Source organism: Pelobates fuscus, chromosome 2 (assembly GCF_036172605.1).
Source record: "Pelobates fuscus isolate aPelFus1 chromosome 2, aPelFus1.pri, whole genome shotgun sequence".
Taxonomy (NCBI): Eukaryota; Metazoa; Chordata; class Amphibia; order Anura; family Pelobatidae; genus Pelobates; species Pelobates fuscus.
Window position 1 is genome coordinate 334,564,423 of NC_086318.1, and position 20,299 is coordinate 334,584,721.

Genomic DNA, 20,299 nt, shown 5'->3' on the forward strand with positions numbered 1-20,299 from the left:
AATAACTGGTTGAACCTCCTTTGGCAGCAATAACTCAACCAAACGTTTCCTGTAGTTGCAGATCAGACGTGCACAACGGTCAGGAGTAATTCTTGACCATTCCTCTTTACAGAACTGTTTCAGTTCAGCAATATTCTTGGGATGTCTGGTGTGAATCGCTTTCTTGAGGTCATGCCACAGCATCTCAATCGGGTTGAGGTCAGGACTGACTGGGCCACTTCCGAAGGCGTATTTTCTTCTGTTTAAGCCATTCTGTTGTTGATTTACTTTTATGCTTTGGGTCATTGTCCTGTTGCAACACCCATCTTCTGTTGAGCTTCAGCTGGTAGACAGATGGCCTTAAGTTCTCCTGCAAAATGTCTTTATAAACTTGGGAATTCATTTTTCCTTCGATGATAGCAATCTGTCCAGGCCCTGACGCAGCAAAGCAGCCCCAAACCATGATGCCCCCACCACCATACTTCACAGTTGGGATGAGGTTTTAATTTTGGTGTGCTGTGCTTCTTTTTCGCCACACATACTGTTGTGTGTTTCTTCCAAACAACTCAACTTTGGTTTCATCTGTCCACAGGATATTTTGCCAGTACTGCTGTGGAATATCCAGGTGCTTTTGTGCAAACTGTAAACGTGCAGCAATGTTTTGTTTGGACAGCAGTGGCTTCCTCTGTGGTATCCTCCCATGAAATCCATTCTTGTTTAGTGTTTTACGTATTGTAGATTCGCTAACAGGGATGTTAGCATTTGCCAGTGACTTTTGTAAGTCTTTAGCTGACACTCTAGGATTCTTCTTCACCTCACTGAGCAGTCTGCGCTGTGCTCTTGCAGTCATCTTTACAGGACGGCCACTCCTAGGGAGAGTAGCAGCAGTGCTGAACTTTCTCCATTTATAGACAATTTGTCTTACCGTGGACTGATGAATAGCAAGGAGATACTTTTATAACCCTTTCCAGCTTTATGCAAGTCAACAATTCTTAATCGTAGGTCTTCTGAGAGCTCTTTTGTGCGAGGCATCATTCACAATACACAATGCTTATTGTGAAAAGAAAACCCAGAACTGGTTTGTGTTTTTTATAGGGCAGGGCAGCTGTAACCAACACCTCCAATCTCATCTTATTGATTGGACTCCAGTTGGCTGACATCTCACTCCAATTAGCTCTTGGAGATGTCATTAGTCTAGGGGTTCACATACTTTTTCCACCTGCACTGTGAATGTTTACATGGTGTGTTCAATAAAAACATGGCAACATTTCATTCTTTGTGTGTTATTAGTTTAAGCAGACTGTGATTGTCTATTGTTGTGACTTAGATGATGATCAGATCACATTTTATGACCAATTTGTACAGAAATCAATATCATTCCAAAGGGTTCACATACTTTTTCTTGCAACTGTACATTGAACAAAATTATAAATGCAACACTTTTGTTTTTGTCCCCATTTTTCATGAGCTGAACTCAAAGATCTAAGACTTTTTCTATGTGCACAAAAGGCCTATTTCTTTTAAATATTATTTTTTGTAAATCTCTTTTTATTGAAGATTTAAGAGTTTGCAAATGTTTTACAACACATTAAGTAAGAAGAGAATCAATAACACGTAGGTCATAACAGTTGGTCACATGAGATGCGCAGATCTCTGAGATAACAGTATAGAATGTAGGTGAGGCGCGCAGTGGATGTGGATAACAAACAGATAATATGGAAACATGTAAACATTTTGTTTAGATACAGAGGTCGTGTGGGTCTCTCTATTGACCAGGCCTATCCATTTGTGTTCTTTATGGTGTCATCTGTCTGATGCTGCGGACAGGTTTTGGTGTTCGAGTGGTGTGGGCATGTACATGTGAGCCTAGTGCTCTGCCCTGTATTGGTGTACTTGTCTGTGTTGTAAGGTCGATTCTATGTCGACTGCACCTTTGTCTATTTGCTATGTATGGTTGTACTTTGTTTTTTGTATGGTTTGTCGGTCGATTAGAGTCAATGTAGGTCGCGGTTTAGGCGATTGTTGCCTATTAGTCATGCATATATGTCTAGGTTTCTGGGGTCGAGTTGTCAGCACGCCCGGAGGGGGGGGAGTATGCTTTCTCTGTTGATCATTTAGCTGGGGTTATGATATATGTCTATTTCTCTCAAATATTGTTCACAATCCTCTCTAAATCTGTGTTAGTGAGCACTTCTCCTTTGCCGAGATAATCCATCCACCTCACAGGTGTGGCATATCAGGATGCTGATTAGACAGCATGATTATTGCACAGCTGTGCCTTAGGCTGGCCACCATAAAAACAGTATTGGGGGGGTCCAGGGCTCGGGGGGTTACAAAAACCAGTCAGTATCTAGTGTGACCACCATTTGCCTCACGCAGTGCAACACATCTCATTTGCATATAATTGATCAGGTTGTTGATTGTGGCCTGTGGAATGTTGGTCCACTCCTCTTCAATGGCTGTGCGAAGTTGCTGGATATTGGCAGGACCTGGAACACGCTGTCGTATACGCCAATCCAGAGCATCCCAAACATGCTCAATGGGTGACATGTCCGGTGAGTATACTGCCCATGTAAGAACTGGAATGTTTTCAGCTTCCAGGAATTGTGTACAGATCTTTGTAACATGGGGCTGCACATTATCATGCTGCGACGTGAGGTGATGGTCGTGGATAAATGGCACAACAATTGGCCTCAAGATTTCATCATGGTATCTCTGTGTACTCAAAATGCCATCAATAAAATGCACCTGTGTTCGTTGTTCATAACATATGCCTGCCCATACCGTAACTCCCCCACCACCATGGGCCACTCGATCCACAATATTGACATGAGCAATCAGCTCACCCACACAATGCCATACACGCTGTCTGCCATCTGCCCTGTACAGTGAAAACCGGGATTCATCCATGAAGAGAATTTCCCACTCAAGTCGGTTACGAGGACAAACTGCAGTCAGGTCAAGGCCCCTAATGAGGACAACGAGCATGCAGATGAGCTTCCCTGAGACTGCTTCTCAATGTTTGTGCAGAAATACGTTGGTTATGCAAACCGATTCTTGCAGAAGCTGTCTGGGTGGCTGGTCTCAGATCTTGGAGGTGAAGATGCTGAATGTGGTGGTCCCTAGGCCGGTTGGATATACTGCCAAATTCTTTGAAATGCCCTTGGAGATGGATTATGGTAGAGAAATTAACATTCAATTCATGGGCAACAGCTCTGGTGGACATTCCTGCAGTCAGCGTGCCAATTGCACGCTCTCTCAACATTTGTGACATCTGTGGCATTGTGATGTGTGATAAAACTGCACATTTTAGAGTGGTCTTTTATTGTGGCCAGCTTAAGTTCAAAAATCATGCTGTCTAATCAGCATCTTGATATGCCACACCTCTGAGGTGGATGGATTATCTCAGCAAAGGAGACATGCTCACTAACACAGATGTAGACAGATTTGTGAGCAATATTTGAGAGAAATAGGCCTTTTGTGTACATCTTTGAGTTCAGCTCATGAAAAATGGGGGCAAAAATAAAAGTGTTGCGTTTATAATTTTGTTCAGTGTAAATAAATATAAAGAGAGAGACAAACTCATAAATACCTGTAGAGCTTTGTATTATCTCTGTCTCTGTCTGTCTCTATCTATCTATTTAGCTATCTATCTATCTACAGCTGTGCTCAAAAGTTTGCATACCCGTAAAGAATTGGTAATATAAGTAACATTTTTAAAGAAAACATGAGTGAGCAGGAAAAACACATATCTTTTATTTCTTATGGGATTTATATTCAACTGTAAAATGGCACAATCATAAAACAAAGCATGGCAACAAGGAAAAAATGAAATGACCCCGTTCAAAAGTCTGCATACCCTTAGTTCTTAATATTGTGTATTGCCCCTCTTAGTCTCAATGGCAGCGTGCAGTCTTTTCTGAAAGTTGTCAATGAGGACCCTAATTCTTGCAGGTGGTATAGCTGCCCATTCATCTTTTGAAAAATGCCTCCAGGTCATGCAAAGTCTTTGGTCGTCTTGCATGAGCCGCATGTTTGAGATATGCCTATGGAATGGGCCAATTGATTTAAAACAAAATTTTTAAAATATATTTTTTACTACTCTTCGCATGTTGTTGCTTAACTATTGAAACTTAAAAGGGATGGAGGGGAACAAAACTTATGTGGACTGACTGACAATGAAACTAGTTAAGGTAAAGCTGACTTTGCGCACTATGTAAATGCTCTTGCTGTTTCGGTCTCTGCCTTATTCTACCTTCCCCTTTAACCTCTTCATGATGGGTGCCTTTACACTGAATGCCACAATTACCAACGCACTTAGTTAGGGCGAACATAAGGGGTACAACAGCAAAACTTCCCCAAATTCTGGATTTTACTGATTACTGCTATTACCGGACTCCTCGTAAATAGGGGAGTCTAGAAAAGAGATTCCTAGCCATCAGATCAGTCTGTCACCATTCTACAACCAGTGGACGCCAACTGCCATCAAAAATCAATAATGGCATGCATGTGCCCCAGTACATGCTGAGATTGCAACATGTTCCAGGCTATTGCTGGATGTCTCAGGTTTGACTCTGTCCTAGAATCAGATGGCTGTGATAACCTGCTGCAAGGGCTGCAGGCAGTATTTGTGCTCAATATACATTGCAATCAGAATGTGGAATGAATTGGCCCTCAGCCATTGGAGTCAATTAAAGTAATAACATGCCTTATCTGTCAGTTACAGCATGTCATTACTGTGATTGGCTCCCAGGGTGATTACTCAATCTGGTGGCAATCTATTACACAGTGCATTGCTAGAGTTAATTTCTGGGTTAGTATTAGCTATAGTTAGGGTTAGTTACTGCAGAGTAACAAGCAGAAGTCATTGCACATAAGATAACTATTTCTCCATTATATGAGGGAAGTTATCCGGTCTCTTTAGTATATTGGCAGATGTCCAGTAGAGGTGTCTAATGTCTATCTAACCACCTATATTCAGATACCACCCATACCATGCCTGGTTCTTATATTCTGCTAGAGACATTTTAATAAAGCTCTTTTTAAATCATTTGAACCAGGAAGGTGATTGAGACTATGATCATAGTCTCTTTTCCCTCCACATCGAGGCTTTCAGCATCTCAGATTAGGTAATTATGAGAGTCGGGCTATTAGCAAATGGTTTGACTGCGTACATTGGGGGAAACCAGGGTACTCCTGGCACCATAATCACTGCAGAAGTAGTGTACTCCACCCACCCCCCAAAGTCTTCTTTTGGCATTGTTTTCTGTACCTTATGGTGAAAATAAACAAAATATTAATATTATGATAAATTAATTAAAAACAACAAACTAATTATCTAGATAAAAATATAGTTTATGAACACATATTAAACTAAAAATACTTTTTGAAAAAAAAATTATAATACGCAGTATGAAGTAGTAGCTACAGTTTGCCTTTAATTTTTTTGTGAAATGTCCTTTTTTTGTGAGTATAAACAGAATTGTACTTGCTGAAGTTTAGACTATAATTTGCTTATTTGACATGCACCATTGCATCTTATACTTCAGGTAATTACACTGCTGATTTTTTTTTATTAAAATCTACATTATCTCACGCTCATCAATCACTAAAGTGGTCACTACCTGCTGAGACTTGATGAGACAGTACAAGACTACATGTCAGATAATCACTTCAGTGCAATTAGATCTACACTGTTGACTTTATCTGTTGCATGTAAAGCAAGCAAGAAATTATACTTTTGCCATGCTAAGAACTGATATCAAAATCATTACAGGAATTAAATAGTTCATATGTTCAGCAAACAGTTTTTAAGTATGATGCAGTATTGTAGGTTGGCATTTTTGTTCATTAATGTTTAATAACGAGCCACCTGTTGCTTTACCACCTTGAGGTTACCATAACTGATTAAAGCTTGATTAATTACACTGATCATTGTCACTTCAATCCCACTGTGCAAAATAATGTTCACCTTGAAAATGAATTAAGAAATGTCTCGAGGATATTGGAATTATGATAAACAATGATGTCAACTATTTTTATTAAACAGCACTGAAACCTACAGTATATAGATTAGTAATGTTTAATCATTGTCATGGACACACTAAATATAGACCCTTTAATGCAGAAGCAAACTAAAAAAGTGCAAAAAGATAATGTATCATTAATAATCATGATGGTTAATGCTCATTTTAGAACTTGACCATGTCATTTTGGCCGCTGGAGCAATGTGCCAGCCATACGTTAACATAGGTCAAGGGGCAACTGACATATGTTTTGTATTGTGCTTTTGTGATTGTGAGTATCCTAGCACTCGAGAGTAAAGGCTGGAAACTGACCAGTATGAAAGTACAGAAAGTGCATATTGCATTGAATCAGCGGTTTTGGTCATCTCCTGAGAGGGCCATTTGTATAGCAAGCGTTGTCTCAGAGAGTATACTTACTATTTGCAATAGATTAAGTAGAGTTAGCATGTGTGTGATCCTCTGGGCTATAGAAGTATAAGATTGCTAGCTTGCAGGATTTGTCTAATGCAGCATCAAGCCTCTGAGAAGCACTCCCCGTGCTGTCAGATGTCCCTCTAGTTTGCTTTCCTTTAAGTGCTTGCTACAGACATTCTTGTTCAAGGAAATCTACCACTCAACTCAGTAACTAACACATTTCACTTACCCAACACATGCCCTCATTTCATTCCATATTAACATAATTTTTCACATTTGAAGTACCCAACTCCCGTTTCTCACTCTTCCCATCCATCTAGTTTGTAAGTTGACTACTTGAGTCTGGCATCACCTTTGAGCCTCACATGAAGTCTGTCACCAAATCCTGTCAATTCCACCTTAAAAACATTGCCCGCATCCACCCCTTTCTTACGCCAGATACTACAAAGGGGTTTGTCCATACTATAGTAATCTCTTGCATGGATTATTGTAATCCTATCCTAATTGGCCTTCCCAGAAGCCGTATTGCCCTGCTACAGTTAGTAATGAATGCTGCCGCCAGGCTGATCTTCCTCTCCAGTCGCTCCTCTCACACCTCACCCCTCTGTCAGTCCTCATATTGGCTTACTGTATCCTGTAGGAGTCAAGTCAAAGTTATAATCCATACCTATTAAGCACTGAACAATTCTAGCCCCTCAGATCTCTTCACTGATCCATAAGTATGTCCCTTCTTGGTCTCTCCGCTCTGCCCATAACCTTCTCCTCTTTGCTGCTCTCACCTGTATGACCAACTCACTCTTGCAGGACTTCCACGGGCGGCTTCCGTCCTTTGGAATAGCCTGCCTACCACCATCAGACTCTACCACCATCAGACCCTAGTCTTTATTCACTTAAAAAGTGCCTTAAAACCCATCTCTACAGGCGAGCTTATGGCCTCCCAAAGTAATCTCTAGTGAGGCTGACTGACAGGGAAGGGGTTAACAGTGGCTATTTAGGTTGGCTGACAGGGAAGGGGTTAACAAGTAGGTAGGGAGGTTAGCTGGATGGGACTTCCAGGGAGGGGGTTAACAGTCGGTAACTGGCAGGGAAGTGGTTAACAGTGGGTAGGGGAGTGGCTGACAGGGGCTGGAGGAGAATTGATTCCCTTGCTCTCTTCTAAAAGGCAGCACTCTACTCTCTCCTCCAGCTCTGCTTCACTCCCACCTTGTTGCATCACTCCTGTCCTGTTGTGTTTTATGAACCACCTCCTCTAGATTGTAAGCTCATTTGAGCAGAGTCCTCTTTAACCTATTGTTCCTGTAAGTTTTTGTAATTGTCTAATTTATTGTTAAATCTCCCCCTCTTATAATATTGTAAAGTGCTACGAAATTTGTTGACGCTCTATAAATCCCAATAATAGAAAAATAAATAATACATTTCCACAGGAACAGAGCAGTTAAATACTCCTGTATTTATTTGTCAAGTTGTACTCATGTACAGTGCTGCAGAATTTGTTGGTACTTTACACCGAAAGTATAATAATAGTAAAAATAATAAGAACACTGTGTTCCAAAATAATGTATAATTTCCTATTTACTGTTTACTCTATCCCTTATTATCTCCTTTTCAATTTATTATAGTGGAAAATTCCCTGATCCTGATGAAAGTCCCGGATGGGGACTGAAACGTCGATATTTTTATACACTTTCTTTAACCCCTTAAGGGCCAAACTTCTGGAATAAAAGGGAATCATGACATGTCACACATGTCATGTGTGCTTAAGGGGTTAATGCAATTTTGCTGTTTAATCATTTGAAGACCGTGAGTGCAAGCCTCTCCATTGACATTTCTATACTGATTGGTCGAGGCTGCATGCAACCTGCACTTTACCTTCTACAGCTTGAGTGCAAGGAACCACAGGAATATATATATATGTATATGTGACGCACTGAACCTCATCACTGGTTCTTGGAGGAGCCTGCTGACCAGCCTCTTACCCTGTGACGATGGCCCCAGCAATAGACCTGGCTAAAATACTTTGAAACGGCTCTGTTTATGTGAGTTATGTACTTTTGTACTCCAGACAGAGAGACCGACCGTTAGCCCTGATTCCATGTGCACGGTCGGTCAAAAATAAAACTTCATGGAAATCCCTGAACCCCTGAACTGATCTGGGTGATTTTTGGATATGTTGGTCACCCAGATCAGGGATATCAGGGGATGTAACATTTTTTGTGGGGTTTTATGTATTTTAGGTATTTTTGGGGTGTTTTAAAAAAGTATGTTTTTTCTATGCTTGGACATAATTGAATTAAAATTAGTACAGTTACTGATCCAATTATCTACCAGGCAGAGGGGAGGGATTGTGTGCTGTGTGTGGGAGTGTCGTGCTTTGTAACCTTATTGTTATTAGTCTGTGAAGTTGCAAATCATTTCCCCACAAGGTCCCTGTGGGCGTACAACTGGCATGATGATTGTCATATAAGTGTAAAATAAAAGTGTGGCTCCCATTAAATAGAGATTTGTTTACCCCTTCATGAAGTCTTGGCTCATGCTTGGGAGATTGGAGAACTACATGTACTCTGGGGATTGCTATGTCACAATACTCCCCTGAGTATAATTACTAGCTCTTATAGAAGCTGTTCCTGCTACGCTCTCTGGACTAGGAGAGATCTTCCCACTGGAAGCTTGATCCTGGTCTTGGGTCCAGGGTGGGTGGAGGACGGCGAGACCCCAACCAAGCTGCGGTGGTTCATGGGGTTTTTGGTGGTTATGGTGTTCCGGTACAGTGTTTATGGTGCTCGCAAGTACTAGGAAGCAGCGATTGACAGAGGTACCTGGTCAGGTGCCAGGCGGTCAGTCAAAGTATATATAGATATAGATATATAGTATATTTGTAATCGAGGACAATAAGTAACAGTATTGTTGGTACAAGTAGGATGTGGTACACATCGGTTGTGGTGTGCCGGGATCAACGTTTGGGTAGGCCTGTAAATAAAGAGGGCCCACCAAATGAATGGTTTGTAAAAGGGCAGTGGTGAGTGGGCTGAAATGGGCGTTAACACCTCAGTGAGAGGGGTGGCCCGTGTTTTTATATCCAGGTAACCCCTCCCACAATTACAGGCTACGCCTTCTATTTGTAGTCTATTTGTAGTCTGGGACAATAAGCCGAGTAATAGTATTGTAATAGTATTGTTGGTATAAGTAGAATGTGGTACATGTCGGTTGTGGTGTGCCAGGACCGACGTTATTTCTTCCACTCAACACTTGAAGGCTAGGTTCCTGGGAACCATTGATTGCACCTAGGTGGCACTCAGCCCTCCACGAGATCAAGAACACCTATAAAGAAAGTGCAAAAATTCCACTCTATCAATGCATAATTTGTTGTACCTTCAAATGTGCATACAGTTTTTCAAGCAGTCTTTCTTGGAAGCATTCACAACTTATAAATCGTATATCACTAACCCATCCTTGAACAGGTTAAGTGGTGGAATTTCCCCTGGAAAGTGATCTTTAGTCAAAGGTCATACCTGCAGTGGCTGCAAAAATGGAGTAACACATATTTGATATCATGATCTGTTCTGGTCCAGAAGAATTGTAGGCAGAGAGACATAAAGTATGTGACTTTTGTACTCAATTGGAAATATGAAAGAATTCTACAAAATATGAAATTGGGTTAATGTTGACAAGATGTCCCTTTAATAATACAATATCTAACAAAAATGTATACTGACAGGCCATGCATACATACAAATAGGTATTGGTTCAAGATCCCTTATTGTCTGGAAAGGAAAATTTAGATAAGGGAGTGGAACAGTGTGTTTAATTTGCGTTTTTACAAGATGCATTGAGAGTTTGTAAATGTTATTTCTTCAGCTGATGACTCTTAAAGGGATCCTATAGTTCGAAGAAAACAAACCAGTTTTCCTGGCACTATAGGCTCCTAGAGTGCCCCCTCGCCCTCGCACCTCCCACCTCTCCCTCAGGTCTGAAGGGGTTAAAACCCCTTAAGTCACTTACCTGAATCCAGCACCGATGTCCCTCGGGGCTGGGTCAGGCTCCACCCATGCTCCTCCCCCGCAGGGCGCGCAACCATTAGACCTCCCCATAGAGAGAGCATTATTCAATGCTTTCCTATGGGGAAAACCTGACGCTGGAGGTCCGTGAGGACGACCAGCATCAGATAACGGACCAAAAGTCAGTTTGGATTCTGGAAGCCCTCTAGTGGTTGTCTGTTAAACAACCACAGAGGGCAGACTTAGAGCTGCAATGTAAACATTGCAGTTCTCTGGAGTTCTCTGAAGTGCAAAAGGGTCACAGCACCCAGGCAACTTCAATTAGCTGAAGTGGTCTGGGTTCCTACAGTGTCCCTTTAAACTTCTTAACACCTTAATCCTGGGTTGGGGTGAATAAGGTTTTTATGATAAGCATTAGTGAATCATAGGCTGAAACAACCCTTTATTATTAATATATTAATATAATAATTAGGACACACAGACATTTCCTTTAGTCAAACACATGTTTATGTAGAATTATGTAATGGCCATTGGAGTTACTAAATAACCTTCATTTATTTTAAAATGCATAGGGATTAGAGATGTCCCGAATAGTTCCAGGCGAACATAGCTTGTTCGCGTTCGCCATGGATGGCGAACATATGCGATGTTCCGTCCGCCCCCTATTCGTTATCATTGAGTAAACTTTGACCCTGTACCTCACAGTCAGCAGACACATTACAGACAATCAGCAGCAGACCCTCCCTCCCAGACCCTCCCACCTCCTGGACAGCATCCATTTTAGATTCATTCCGAAGCTGACAGAAGTGTGTTATATTTGAGCATGCTAGGCTGAACGTGCATATATCATGGCTAGTTGCACTGAGGGTATGAGTATATAGCAGTACATTGTTGTGAAAGATGGCTGTCATGTTTAGGGTGTAGCTTGCACGTTATCAACTGTATATTTATATCAGCAGCTCCACCACTAGTTATAAATCAAGTGTGAGTCGCCCCATGAGATGAGACTAGTGAATAATATAATACATGAACGGTTAAGGTAAAGGCATGTAAGGAGCTACGACAATAAACTCTTTAGGAAGTGAAATAATGGCATGTTTAAACGCTTGCTACTTTACAATTAGTTAATGTGCAGAGAGCAGTTCATGTGATCAAAGGCATGGTGTGGAGGATCGGCTATAGTGGGACATGCTTGGCAGGCTGCTGTTTACTGCTTGTGCTCATCTGATCCCTTCTGGGCACCAGGTGCAGACCCTGGGAGTCCCTGATACCTGAAACAACAAAGGCAAGTCTCTGGCTGAGTGCCGGGTTCGCGGCTTGAGGTGGTGGAAGCTTGTTTTGTCGGGTGGTCGGATCTGTCCTGGTGGTGCTTCACGTCCGGTGCGGGATTGTGGTGGCTTAAGGTGGAGGCGAGTGCTTGACGTGGGGCAGGCTCTGCATTTCTGTTTGTGCCTCCGGTCCCGTCTTCGACGCCTTTTGCGTTGGTGGATTTTAATGGGGACTGCTTTGCTTAGCTGTGGTGGAGCTTGTTGGGGCTGTGGTGGAGCTTGTTGGGGCTTCCTGCTTGTTATTTGCTTCCAAAATTGATTAAAGAGTCTGTCCAGCTTAGACTCAATATCCTGCCATGCTTTGATGGTACCAGGAGGACACGCGGCTGCCTCCATATTGGGAGAGTCGCAGATGAGTATGTCAGCCTGGGCGGCTGTGCTCTTTGCGTCCATTAGCTCCAGCCAGCCTCTCAGGGGTGGACCGGGATAACCCCCACCAGTCCGATAGGGGGATAACGGAGCTCCTGCAGGGAAGTAGCTGCTCCTGGGCATCCCAGGATCGGGAGATCGGCCGCCTCTCCCGCCCAGTGAGCACCAGGCCACACTTGCCACGCGGAGGTAAGTAAGACTCTGTCGAGTTGCTGACCGCTATTAAGCATGTCGGGTCGGTCAGGTAGGAGCAACATTGCTGGGTCATCCCCTTCTGGGGTGAAATTTGCTTGTTGATAGCTGTCATTCAATTTTCTATGATTAAATTATAAGAGATAAAGACCTGACTGGTCCAGAATTCATTTATGTGCATTTAGTAGATATGTCCCCAGCACCAGTATCACAGACTAAGAATAATCTGCAAAAACAAAAAAATAGTTAAAATCCAAAAATTAAAACCAATATGACAATGTCTATAATAACGGATTGAGATCATAATAATTAGGGCCTATTGAAGTCAGGGTTATGATCTCAATCCGTTGACTATTAGTTTGCCTCTTATGACAGGTAATTAAAAAAAAAAAAAAAAATTACGGTAAGTTATAATTAATTTTTAATTCATTCTTTAAATGTTTATATATATTACTATTGTCTCCTTTTTTCATATCAATGTTACTACAATACTAATTACTTGAATATGTTTATTAAATACCCTAACTTTTAAATATAAATAGAATTTTTCGATCACAATATGAAATCTGGCACTTTAACCCCTTAAGGACTGAGCCAAATGTACACGTTGTGATCAAAACAAAACGTAAACAAAACCTGGCATTTGCGCTATATGTCTGTCCAACCATAATTCACCTACATATATCATTTTATTCAGGGGAAACAGGGCTTTCATTTAACATCAAATATATTTAGGTATGAAAGATAATTTAATATGAATAAAATATAAAAAAAATGGAGAAAATAAGATTTTTTTACATTTTCTTAGTTCTATGTGACATTTTAACTGGGAATGTCCAAATACTGTTTGCTTTTACTGCAGTAAAATACACATATTTATATTCAGCGATGTCTCACATGTAAAACAGTACCCCCTATGTACAGATTTTATGGTGTTTTGGGAAGTTACAGGGTCAAATATAGAATGTTACATTTTTAAGTTTTTTTCCCATTGAAATTCGCCAGATTGGTTACATTGCATTTGAGATTGTATGGGAATTACACCCCATGATGGCATACCATTTGCAATACTATACAACCAAAGGTATTGCAAATTGGGTATGTCCAGTCTTTTTAGTAGCCACTTGGTCACAAACACTAGCCAAAGTTAACGTTAATATTTGTTTGTGTGTGAAAAATGCAAAAAACTATTTTGAATGCCAATTCTGGCTAGTGTTTGTGACTAAGTGGCTACTAAAAAAGACTGAACAAAGCCCATTTGCAATACATTGGGTTGTCTACTTTTGCAAATGGTATGCCATCATGGGGTAATTCTAATTCCTGGGCTACCAAGCGGTCTCAAAGGCAATGTAACCAATCTGGCGAATTTCAATGTGAAACGCAAGCCTTATATTTGACTCTGTAACTTTTTAAAACACCATAAAACCTGTACATGAGGGGTACTGTTATACTCAGGTGAGTTTGTTGAACACAAATATTTGTGTTTCAAAACAGTAAAAAGCATTACAGCAATAATATCATCAGTGTAAGTGCCGTTTGTGTGTGAAAAATGCAAAAGACATCACTTTCACTGACAATATCATCGCTGTAATACATTTTACAGTTTTGAAACACAAATATTTGTGTTCAGCGATGTCTCCCGAGTAAAACAGTACCCCCCATGAACAGGTTTTATGGTGTCTTGGAAAGTTATAGGGTTAAATATAGTGCTAGCAAATTAAATTCCCTATACTTTTGGCCTGGGTTGTCAGGCAGGTCCCGCAAATTGTAATTAATAAAATGACCTAATTATGTAAAATTATTACATAAATATATATGTAAATTATTATAACCAAATTATTATTAACCAAATGTGTAGCTTGATGGAGGCGTGACTATAGTTTCCGTCTGACATATCCATGAGGATTGATGTTCAGTATACGAAATGGAGATCCCTGTAGATTAATATAATAAGTATCACTAGCCGAGAAATATGTGGTTATACTGGATGATAAACATGGAAATCTATAGACCTGTAAATATGTAAATATATATTATACTGTGGCTGTAAAGTAGAACAGGACATGTACTGTAGATAGGTTGGTTAGGTGGACTCTACATAGGAGTAGGTTGGCCTGGAGCAACTGATTGGGACAGCTCTGATCATATGTGCTGTTTATATATGCTATTTACATATGCTGTTTAATATATGCTGTTCAAGAGATGCTGGTTAATAGTCATAGAGGGACAACATGGGATGTTACTGTCCCTTTAAGTAAACCCGTTATCAGCACATTAGTCTTGGACTGATTAACCTCTGGCCAGGAGTGAAATGCAATGTTGTTTTTAAATATGTATGCAGTTAGCATTATAAGTATGGATTGTTAAAAGTAAAGTAGTATTTGAAAGCTGTGTTGTAAATTATAGTTTCAGCCGTTTTGGCGTCTGGTCCCCATGGTAACCCAGTGTAAACGACTGGCCACAGCAATGACACATGCGCAGTAACGTGGGCGTCATGACGCATGCGTAATGACGCACGATGACGTCATCAGTAAGCGACCGACATTTTCGGCGCGAAAATGATCCGAGAAGCTTGGAGGGGAGGTCCAGACCCAGGAGGGGTGAGTGTATTGATTGCTTAGAGTGGGTATATAAGAGGAAGTTGTATGAATGTGTAATATGTCCTGATGAAAGTCTAGAATCGCTAGACTGAAACGTTGATATTTTATTTGGAACAATAAAAGTTACTTTTTATGAAGAAGTCCTTGGAGTGCTGTCAATTCTACTTTCTATATATATATATATATATACACGTGTGTGTATTTATATATATGTATATAATTTTTTTAAATTTTTTTTTTTTAAAATATAGGTATACATATAGTGATATATTTGTATATACTTATGTATATAGATATATATATTTTGTTCTACGTGTATTTTGATATCAATATATATATATATATATATATATATATATCAAAATACAGTTTGAACGAAATTGCACACATATATATTTTTTTTATTATTTTGTATTTTAATTTTTTCCCGTATTTACATATTTTTTTCTATTATATATAAAGATATATATAATTATAATTATATATATTTAATTAATATCATTCTACGTGTATTTTGATATTAATATATATATATATAATTATATATATAAATATTAAAATACACTTAGACAGTGTATGTGTAAATGTGTATATATATATATACACTTAGATCATATATATAATATATATATAATCTAAGTATATTTTATTTTTAACTAATATTTTATTTCAAGAGGGAGGAGAGGGGTTAAGAGGGAGGAGATGGGTTAAGAGGGGAGGAGAGGGGCAGAGACAGTGTCAGCCAGTAATTTCACATCATTGGCTGACACACAGTAACAGTCACTGTGATCACCTCCTGCAGATCGCGGTAATTGGCCACAGGGGGAGTTCATGGGCCACCCTATTGCGATCTGCAGGGGGATCCTGCCTGCAGCTACATGTGTCAGCCAATAGGCTGACACATAGTAACTCTGATCGCAGTGACAGGCTGTCTCTGCAATCAGATCACAGTGACAGCCTGTCACTGCGATCAGACTCTGCAGATAGGGGTCACTGACCGCAGAGGGACTGCCTGTGGGGCCAGGCATGTCACCCGACCGCGATCTGCAGTGGAAAAAATACAGCGGATACATGTGTCGGACGATTAAAAAAAAACGGCTGACACATGTTAAATACCGATCGCAGTGACAGCCAGGGCCGGATTAACATAGGGGCTGATGGAGCTGCAGCTCCAGGCCCAGGCCCATGGAATAGGCCCATTGATTTAAAAAAAAAAAAAAAAAAATTTTTTCTTTTTTTTTTTCACACACTACTCTTAGGGATTCCACCTGGCTTTTATTTTATTGGCACAGCCAATATTTGAGGCTGCCTGGCTGGTTCCAATATTGCAGTGATACTGGCAATACAAATGCTGGTATTTTTCTCAGTATAAACAAGAGATTACTATGCAATACCAGCACTGGCCAGTAGGGGTCGCTGTGTGTGGAGACAGTCAGGGATAGGAAGTTCCAGCATATCCCTCCCTGCCTATCTATACTCACTGATCTGCAGGGGTGCAGCTACAGAGAGTCTAGACAGCAACTCCCACCCTACAGAGACAGCCTACAGCTCAGGGAAGTAAGGGATGGGGGGAAAGGCTGCAAGGAGACATACACTGAGACACTAAGGGACATTGGGAGACATTATGACACAGACACATGGGGACACAGTGTCCCCATGTCTCCCAGCCAGTGTCCCTGGTGTCTCAGTGCCCCCTAGTCTCCCAGTGCCCCCAGTCTGCCAGTGTCTCACTGTCCCCATGTCTCCTAGTGCCTCCATGTCTCCCAGTGCCTCAAGTGTCTCAATGTCCCCATGTCTCCAAGCTAGTGTCCCTAGTGTCTGTGGCCCTGGTGTCTCAGTGCCCCAATGTCCCCCAGCCTCTCTAGTGTCTGTGTCCCTGGTGTCTGTGTCCCCATGTCTTCAAGTGTCCCCTATTTTCCCAGTGTCCCAGCCAGTGTCCCCTAGTCTCCCAGTATCCCTAGGTCTCCCCATGCCCCTAGGTCTCCCCATGTCCCCAGGTCTCCCCTTCTTCCTAGTGTCCTAGTGACACGGGGACCCTTGGATACATGGGGACACAAGGAGACATGGGGCATTGAGACACTTTGATACATAGGATCACTGGGAGAACTGACAACACGACACTAGGGGACACTGGGAGACATGGAGCACTATGACACTGATACATAGGAACACTGAGACCTGGAGTAATCAACACATGGGGGACATGGGGGCACTGGGAGGAATCCATCTATACAGCAGATCCCATCTAAGTAGTTTTTTGGTGATTTTACAGCATTTTCTCTTATGTCACTTGTGATTTACATCATGTGATGTCACCCATACATATTTAATTATTCAAATTAGCAAGGCCGGTATGTTTTTCCAAGAAAGGTGGCAACCCTAACTACTTTTCACATACTCTTACTTAAGTATGGAAACTTAAGAGGGATGTATGGTAACAAAACTTTTGTGGACTGGCTGACAATGAATATAGTTAAAGGGACACTGTAGTCACCAGAACAACTACAGCTTATTGAATTTGTTCTGGTGAATAGAATCATTACCGTCAGGCTTTTTGCTGTAAACACTGTCTTTTCAGAGAAAATGCAGTGTTTACATTACAGCCTAGTGATAACTTCACTGGCCACTCCTTAGATGGCTGTTAGAGATCCTACCTGGGTCATGGTGGCCTAAAATTCATCCAAACATTCAGTATCTCCTCCCTCATGCAGACACTGAACTTTCCTCATAGAGATTTATCGATTCAATTAATCTCTATGAGGAGATGCTGATTGGCCAGGGCTGTGTTTGAATCATGCTGGCTCTGCCCCTGATCTGCCTCTTTATCAGTCTCAGCCAATCCTATGAGGAAGCACTGTGATTGGATCAGGCCACCATTTCTAATGATGTCAGCAGACTGCTTGTTTTTCTGAGTCTAACAGCGTGCACAGCTTCAGGCTTGAATACAGTAAGATTTTGCTATATTTATGGAGGCATGAGGGGCCCAGGGGGGCTAGATGGTGGTGTTAACACTATAGGGTCATGAATTCATGTTTGTGTTCCTGACCCTATAGTGATCCTTTAAGGTAATGCTGGTTTTGGTCTCTCTAACACTGTGGCATGTTCCCTTTCTTCTACACTCATTACATACAGCTTTTCTCTGTCCCAGACTATATACCAGGAGCTTCTGCCTACTAGTAAGAAGGTAAGGAGACAAGTGGACCAGCGAGTGCTAGGAGACAGTCCTTAGAAAGCGTTGAGCGAGCGCATCATTAGATGCATTTATGCCAAGCTCAGGGTGCTGTCTGCATAGTATGCCCTTAGTTGGCCAGCTGCATGATTGGTAGGCAGCCTGACATGCATTCATGCCAGGCTGGCCTTCTAATTCTTTGGGCAGACATGTCCTCTTTTTGGGCATTTTCGCCCCTTTTGGCAGGTCATGTGATTTGTGTCAGTGGCACACCCTTCTCTGTGCCCATTGACTTCCTGCTTCACTGGACACTGCTGTTAGGGTTATGGATTTACTTGAAAGATGAAAACATAAATTAGTGAGAGATTAGCCTAGGGTATGTGTTTTCTTATAGCTGCTGTTTTCTTTCTCTCCAGCACCATCTCCATCAGATACATGACGCTTGTTTTACTGTATTTGGTCGAAATTATTCTGTAATTAGGCCCTTCATAATTGTCAGCACCAGGCCCTCTGGGCTCTTAATCTGGCCCTGGTGACAGCCTGTCACTGTGCGATCGGAGACCACAGACCGCGGTCACTGGGCACAGGGGGGCATGCCCCAAACCGCGATCTGCAGCACTGTAATGGTGCCGCCCACTTGGGTGGCAAGAACGGCCAGGGCTTTCTATGCCGTCCTGCGGCGTTTAGAGCCAGCCCCTTAAGGACGGCATAGAAGGGGTTCCTTAAGGGGTTAAGATAATTTCATTAAGAAATAAAATACTCTAAGAGATTTTATTGCCGAATTTGCTATATGCACTATTTTTTACACACTTCTCTCTCTCTATATATATACATATATATATGTATAATAAGGCATTCTTAATAACATCCCAATAGGGTATGTATAAAAACAGTGATCTTAATAGAATTAAGTATAGGGGAAGCATATATTTTCAAGGTATTTATTTATTTGCATTTTGAATGTTTACACATGTTTATTTCTCTTTTGCACTCTGTTTTGAGTAAGTTAAAATACAGATTCATATAATGGATTGTAACCATGTTAGTATTATACATCAGGACTCTAAGAACGCAAAGCATCATGGCATTTGAAGTTCCGTAAAAAGAAAGCCGGAAATGACGTTACACCACTCTGAGCGGCAAAGCAATTACATGAGATTTCCGGATTGGACAACCCAATAGTTAGCGGGAATGTAAGCGATATAAAAAACGGAACAAGCAGAAGGAAGTTGAAGCCGACTGATGAAGCCGATCTATATGGCGAAACGCGTCTTGGCAACGAGTGGATTACCATAGAGACTAATAGTAACCTTAAACTTTGTTTTTATTATTTTTTTATAATTGATACTTTTAATATAGTATTTTTAATTATCTTTCAATAAACTTAACATCAACTTTCATCTGCATCCTGCACTGCGATTCCGGTAAGGGGAGTGTTACCCCAAAATTTGACACCAGGTCTACACACTTAGAGCCAGTTATAAAAAGGCTCTGGAGAAGGTGAGCACCTATTTTATTTTTTGAGATAATTATTCATTAAAATTATCAAAGGTACTCCACCTAGATTCTGTCATCCCTGCGCCTTTGTCTATTACATAAATTGTGGAGCGAAACACATTTATCGTCCTGCAGAAAAGGGGGGGGGGGTGTTGTCTACCTTAAAGACACAAGAACCTGGAAGTTTAGAGCCTTATACCCTGAAAAGGCTCTAGAAAATGTGAGTTTATTTCTACTTACAACTCACATACTCTTTATTCTCCAGTTGTAACATACAATATTGCACTATTATTTGTATCTGTTTTTTTGTCTTTTATGTATACTTCATAAAAAAAGTATTGTATAGAGGGTAAGTGTTTTATGCACTTCTTCTGAAGAATATCTCCCTCACAAATTGGTATAGCGCTGCACTCAAAAACTGACAGCTTGGGAGGTGGAAACACCAACCAGACTGCAAGTTTAAGTTTCTTTTAGTGCTATAAAATGTTACAGTACTACAGATTGAGACAACATATTTTATTCATCACAAGATATTAAGAAATAATCATCCTAGCATAGTGTGTGACCTGTTTTGAGAAGGGGGAAAACATGCAAACCTACATTTCCTAACTGGTCTTTGACCTGTTATTATCTACAAAATTAGACACTGTATTAGGAACTCTACTTGAATTCCAAAATATAACCTCAGGACAATTAAAGGATTATAGGTCTCAGGCAGAGATTGAATCTG